The sequence below is a fragment of the Rattus norvegicus genome, chromosome 10 (assembly GCF_021556685.1).
Source record: "Rattus norvegicus strain SHRSP/BbbUtx chromosome 10, alternate assembly SHRSP_T2T, whole genome shotgun sequence".
Taxonomy (NCBI): Eukaryota; Metazoa; Chordata; class Mammalia; order Rodentia; family Muridae; genus Rattus; species Rattus norvegicus.
In genome coordinates this window covers 63,664,427-63,670,790 of record NC_141543.1, presented here as the reverse complement: position 1 = coordinate 63,670,790, position 6,364 = coordinate 63,664,427, and the positions used below count along the sequence as shown (strand labels likewise).

General features: G+C 46.2%; 1 pseudogene; it reads left to right on the top strand.

Annotated features, from left to right (window-relative positions):
- The first annotated feature begins 4,864 nt into the window (after positions 1-4,864).
- On the top strand, positions 4,865-5,311 carry LOC134480732 (coiled-coil-helix-coiled-coil-helix domain-containing protein 2-like; annotated as a pseudogene).
- The last annotated feature ends 1,053 nt before the right edge of the window (positions 5,312-6,364 follow it).

Below are 6,364 nucleotides of genomic sequence, written 5' to 3'. Positions count from 1 at the left end.
CACCCTGCCAGCAAGGCTAAGTATCCATGGACCAAAATGAGGACGATCAGGGGCTCGAGGCACTTGGGCACTTGTAATTTTTATTACTAAAGTGAGTGATACCTGAGACGACGGTTACAGGCCCACCTGGGGAACACCTGGTGTTATGTCTTATGACTATTATGTCTGGTCATGTGAAGGCGCCGAGACCCTCCCTGGCTTGGCTTTTCCCATGGAGATAACATAGGCAGGCCAGGGCACTCCTTTCTCAGCCTTGCTTTCAAGTGTATCCACTTATCACAGTTTATGCAACTCTTTCCAGAAGGTTCCCATGTGGAAAGAACATTCTGCATTCTGCCCCATCCGAACACACCCCGAACTGCACAGCTTCTCATGCAGGTTTCCACAAGTATGCTGTCATGGGGGGCAGGAGAATAGCCCTTCCGTCAGGAAAGCTCCTGGGGATTGGAGAGATGACTCAGCGGTTAAGAATACTTGTTTTTACAGAGGACACAGGTTTATTCCCAGCACACCAAATGGTGGCTTACAACCATCTATAACTCCAGTTCCAAAAAAAGTACCACACCCTCTTCTGACTTCTGCAAGCACCAGGCATACACACAGCACACATACATACACACAGGCAAAAACACCCATGCACATGAAACAAAACATTTTTTTTTAAATGTCAGAAAAAGGGGTTGGGGATTTAGCTCAGCGGTAGAGCGCTTGCCTAGCAAGCGCAAGGCCCTGGGTTTGATCCCCAGCTCCGAAAAAAAGAAAATAAATAAATAAATAAATAAATGTCAGAAAAAAAAAAAAGAAGAGGGAAAAAAGAAAGAAAAGCTCCCTTTTCAGAGGGCTGGAGAGATGGCTCGGTGGTTAAGAGTAGTGACTGCTCTGCTCTTCCAGAGGTCCTGAGTTCGATTCCCACAACCACATGGTGGCTCACAATCATCTGTAATGGCATCCCAGGCCCTCTTCTAGTGTGTCTGAAGATAGCTACAGTGTACTCATATACATGAAATAGATAAATATTTCTTTTAAAGAAAAAAGAAAAGCTCCCTTTTTTCCAGGAGTCCAGCAGAAAAACACCAGCTGCAAAGGGGTGACTGCAGGGGAGTAGCCAGTAACATCACTGCTTTCTCCAGGGACTTGGAACAGTCACCTGATCATCCCCACAAATTCCAAAATTTCCTCCTAACTTCAGCATTAAGGAGAGTGAATTAAAATCTCCTGCTGGCCTAAGAGATTCAATCTCAAAAAACCGATCTTCATAGACTGGAAGGAAACTGAAACCAAAGCACTAATCTCACATGACTCAGATCTTGGAGACAAGTTTAGATGCTGCTTCCACATAGTGAGTTTGTTTCCAGCCCCCAAAGGAGGGAGGGAGCAAGAGGAAGGAGACTGGAAGGTGACCTTAGGTAACAGTCTCTACAAATGATGTAGCCCTCCTTCAGTCCTGAGTATCCTAGAAGGCCCAGGGCCCAGAGTGGGAAAGGCACGGCATGGAAGGGTTTGCCAAGGGCAGTCTGTTCTTCAGTTTTCCCTTGCTCTGGGAAAACTATGCTAGGACCAACACATTTCATAACAGGTGTTTCCGATCCATGGAAGAAGAACTTTTGATTGCCCTTTTTGAAAATTATTTTTTACATTTTTTACATTCTTTCTCCCCCCCCCCGTGTGTGTGTGTGTGTGTGTGTGTGTGTGTGTGTGTGTGTGTGTGTGTGTGTGTGTGTCGTGCATGTGGAGGTTAGAGGAATGTGTTGAATGCGTTCTCTTTCCCACCATATACATCCTAGGAGTCGAGCTCAGGTTGTCAGGCTTCACGGTGAGCATCCTGGAAGAGGGCAGGAGGTCTTTGTGCGCACAGATAAGCACAGGAGAAGCCAGGAAAAGTGAAACAGGCAGGCTCATCTCATCAGAGGAAGGATGATCCTCAAAGCAAGTTTACCAGTTCTCCTCATGAATGGTGGGGAAGAATATAGTTTACAGCCTGGTGATCTCTGCTCTCTGTAGAGCTGGACTGTACCTGTATCCCCAAAATTTATGCTGTGCTTATCCTAGACCCCTTCCCTCTAAATCTTGAGCATTGCTTCAAAGTCCACTAAACCATCCTTATGAGAGATGTCACTGGTGTTTACAATAGCCTCAGAGATGTCTTTGTTGTCTTAGGCCAATCCTAACTTCCACAGGCATTGTGTTTACCTCAGTCATTCTCTCTAGTCACTAAATCTTGAGCACTGTTTCTCAGCCATCAGTACCCATCTTTATGAAAGAAGCCAGATGTAGTTTATAAAGAATTTCAATGCACCTGGCAGTGATGGTGAATGCCTTTAATCCCAGCACTTGGGCAGGCAGATCTCTTAAGTCCCAGGCTAAGCCTGGTCTACAGAGTGAGTTCTAGGACAGTCAGGACACAGGGAAGCCCTGTCTCAAAAATAGATAGATAGATAGATAGATAGATAGATAGATAGATAGATAGATAGATAGACAGACAGACAGATAAATGTAAACATGTCTTAAATTTTGTTGTATTCACAGGACTGAGTTAAACATCATCCAACTTTTTCCCAAAATTGTACTGTGCTTAAAAAGGCTAAAATAAATGATCTGGGATCAGACTCTAGAAGTTTGCCCAGCACCAGCTAACATAGTTGGCTGAACCAAGTTTCATTCTTACCTCACCCAGATCTTTTCCGTGCCAACCATAGAGCCTGCAGGAACCCCCACCCCCACCCACCTCTTACCCACTGAGCCAACTCACTGAGCCCTCAGAGATTGTATTTTTCTTTTGCTTATTTGTACCCACGAAGGAAAAGGAAGCTTCATGCTATGGGAAGCATACGTGTGACCATAATCCATCTTAACTGACAGGTTGGTATTTATTACTTACCTGATCTGAGGAGAAACTACACAAAGGTACCAAACCCTTAGAAGCACATATGACTGGCTGGGAGTGGTGATGTATGTGTGCACTTAATCCCAGCGCTCAGGAGGCAGAGGCAGGCTCTTTGAGAGTCTAAGACCAGCTGCCCTACATAAGAAGTTCCAGGCAGCCAGAGCTATAAAGACCCTGTCTCAAACAAACAAGATGTGACTGCCAGTTGAGTACAAAAAGGACAAAGATTTAACCTTGGGTCAGCCAAAGCCACAAGGCACTGATGACTCTAACATGGTGCCTTTTAAAGAGATATTAACATTCTTCTCCCTACAGGGATTTCTTCCTGTGTGAAGTTTTTCACAACCACTCCTACTCCTCGTCCACTGGTCTGGAGTGGTAACGAGCTCAGAATGAGTGTGAAATTATCATAAACTATCAAGGTGTCTGTGGCTGGCTCTCTGGACCCTTTCACGCGATTTTTATGTCCTCGCCTCACATTCCCCCATAGAATCACACGTCAACCCAATCAGTTCACGTCCACTTTCTCTTGCTCTTCATGTTCCAGCATCTGGGAAGGTGCCCAGCCAGATCCCACCTCAGTCCTTCAAGCTTCAAGCTCCATCAGGCTTATGCCCCCTTCTCTGAATTCCCCACCAGGATCTGGGCAATTTAGGGCTCACTGATTTCTTGCTTGCTGTCACTAATAGTGCCCAGACCCTCTGAATAGGGAATGATGACTACCAGTCAACCTCTGGGAGATAGGTAGTATTAAGGCTTGTATAACTGTACGGGGACGAATGAACGAGCTTCCGTTAGCCTCTGCACTGAGGTGTGTGGTGTGAAATGACCAGCACCATGTCTATGGGCTTCTCCTGGAGGATTGCAACAGCGTCTGCTAAAGCACTAGGTCAGCCAGGACTCCGACGTGCACAGCCGCCTCCTGACACCGTGCGATGTCTACGTCACCTGGAGTGTGTGCCAAAACCACAAATGTCCCATGTTGAGGTACACTGGCTGCTCTCAGGGGTGAAGCTAACAGACCTCAATAATTACACCCAGGACTATCCAGGACCGAAAAACATCACTTCAGTCTGGGGCTGTCCCGTCCACAGTGAGGCTTTTATGGAAAAAAAAAAAAAAACAACTTTGGTCCTACATACTTTTCATTTTGTTTTGTTTTGAGACAGGGTGTCACCATGTAACTCTGACTGGGCTGACGTTTACCATGTAGAACAGACTGGCCTTGAACTCACAGGGCTCTGCCTGCTTCTCTCCCTAGTGCTGGACACGTACCAGCACAGCACACCCAGCTCACATACCTCCTTTAATAATGGTTCCGACATTCACTAGACTTAGGACCTTGGACCTTCTTAAAACAAAAATAAGGGGGTTGGGGATTTGGCTCAGTGGCAGAGCGCTTGCCTAGGAAGCGCAAGGCCCTGGGTTCGGTCCCCAGCTCCGAAAAAAAGAACCAAAAAAAAATAAATAAATAAAAAATAAGGCCACATTAAGTACAGACCTTAGGCCTGGTGTGGTACCATGGTCCTGTAAGCCAGCACTCAGGAATCTGAGGCAGGAGGGTTTCCAGTTCCAAGCAGGTTGAGCTACACAGTAAATGCTCATCTCAGAAAACCAAACAAGTAAAAAAGATACACAAAGCACACTTGCTCAAATGGGACCAGAGCATGCTGAGTGGGAGTTCAATGAGACGGGTCAATGAGCCATCTCTTTCAACCACTGTGGTCTGACCCGAATTTAACACTGACTGTGGGTGTAGGCCATAGAACCTATAATGCAGTCACCAATGAAATTATAACACTTCCCCCCTCATACCTGTTAGAAACATGTCTAAGTGCATTTTAAGCTCATCACTATTTTAAACGTAAGGTAGTCATGAGACCTGCTGTTTTAATGCCTTAGCAAATCTTTATGCCTAAATTTAAGAAGTATTTTGAGCAGTTTGTCTTCTCTGGACACTGAGACTACAAGCAGTTTAGGATGCAGTGTGGAAGCCAAGGCAGCACTTCCCGGGTGACTCCTCTGGCCAGGCGGGCCCCTCCGGCAAGGGCTGCTCCCAGAAGAGCACCTCAGCAGCCAGGCCGAATGGCCCGGATGGCTCCCACTGCAGCTGCTGTGGCTGTGGGCTCTGTGGTGGGACACACCCTGGGCCACACCACCACTGGGGGTGTGGGGGTTCAGCGGAGGTGGTAATGCTGAGCCTGGAAGGTCTGACGTCACTAACCAGGAGCCTCAGGGAGCCCAGCTGCAAGTGGGCCTTGCTCTCTAGAGATCCAGCAGTTTCTGGAGCGTGCTCAGAACCAGAGCAAAGTCAAGCTCTGTGAGGGCTTCAATGAGGTGCTGCGGCAGGGCAGGATTGCAAATGGTTTAATCGGATCAAGAAATTCAAGCTGGAGAAATGTAAAATTGGATCTGTATAGTCGATAGTTACACGTGTGGACCCTTATATTTCTAACATCTCCATTGCTTCAGAACGGCCATGAAAGAGATCTAACTATAGATGTTTACTGAGGCTTGTAGTGTGGGTTACTGGGCAAGCGTTTGGCCTCCTTGAACTAACTGCACTGTGATTGTGAGTTAAAAAAAATTGGTTTATTCTGAAAAAAAAGTATTTTGATTATTATATTCTAACATATTTTTCTCTTCACAAATGTCTGTGTACATCAAGAGGCCTGGAGAAGTGGTTCAGCAGCCAAGAGTATCATTTGCTCTTCTAGAGGACCCAGGTTCAATTCCCAGCAACCATATGTTTCCAGTTCTAGGGGATCTCATGTCTTCTGGCTTCTGTGTGTGTGTGTGTGTGTGTGTGTGTGTGTGTGCGTGCGTGTGTGTGTGTGTGTGTGTGTGTGTGTGCGTGTGCGTGCACGCGCGCACACAAAAACCTCATACACATAAAATAAAAATAAATGTTTTTGTTTTTTGAGACAAGGTTCACTGTGTAGCCCTGGCTGTCCTAGAACTCATTCTGTAGACCAAGCTGAACTCAAACTCAGAGATGCTGCTGCCTCTGCCTCACAAGTGCTGGGATTAAAGGCGTGTGCCACCACTCCTGGTCTACAAATTTTTTTTTTTTAAAGACACAAATATACAGAGAAAGGTGGGCACAATAGAACACAAGTGTAATTCTAGCACTCAAGACCCAGAGGCAGGAGGATCAAGAGTTCAAAGACATCCTTGTTAGGTTTCTGAGGTAGCATAAGAGACAAAAGACAGAAAGAGACCGGAGTCTTTAGCTGAGGGGACTGTGTTTATTAACCATACAGTAAGGGGAAGCCTCTCTCCTGCAGGTAACTGAGGGGTCTTCCAGTAGGGAGATCTGGCTACTACTTGTTATATGGGCACGTGAGGAAATTGTTACAGCCATGGCCTACATGTCTCTCCTATAGTCTGTCTTTTTCCTGATATTTTCTGCCCAAAGAGAGACAGTCTCTCTAGTGACATTCCTTTCTGTGCTGACCCATGAAACTGAGCAAAGTCATC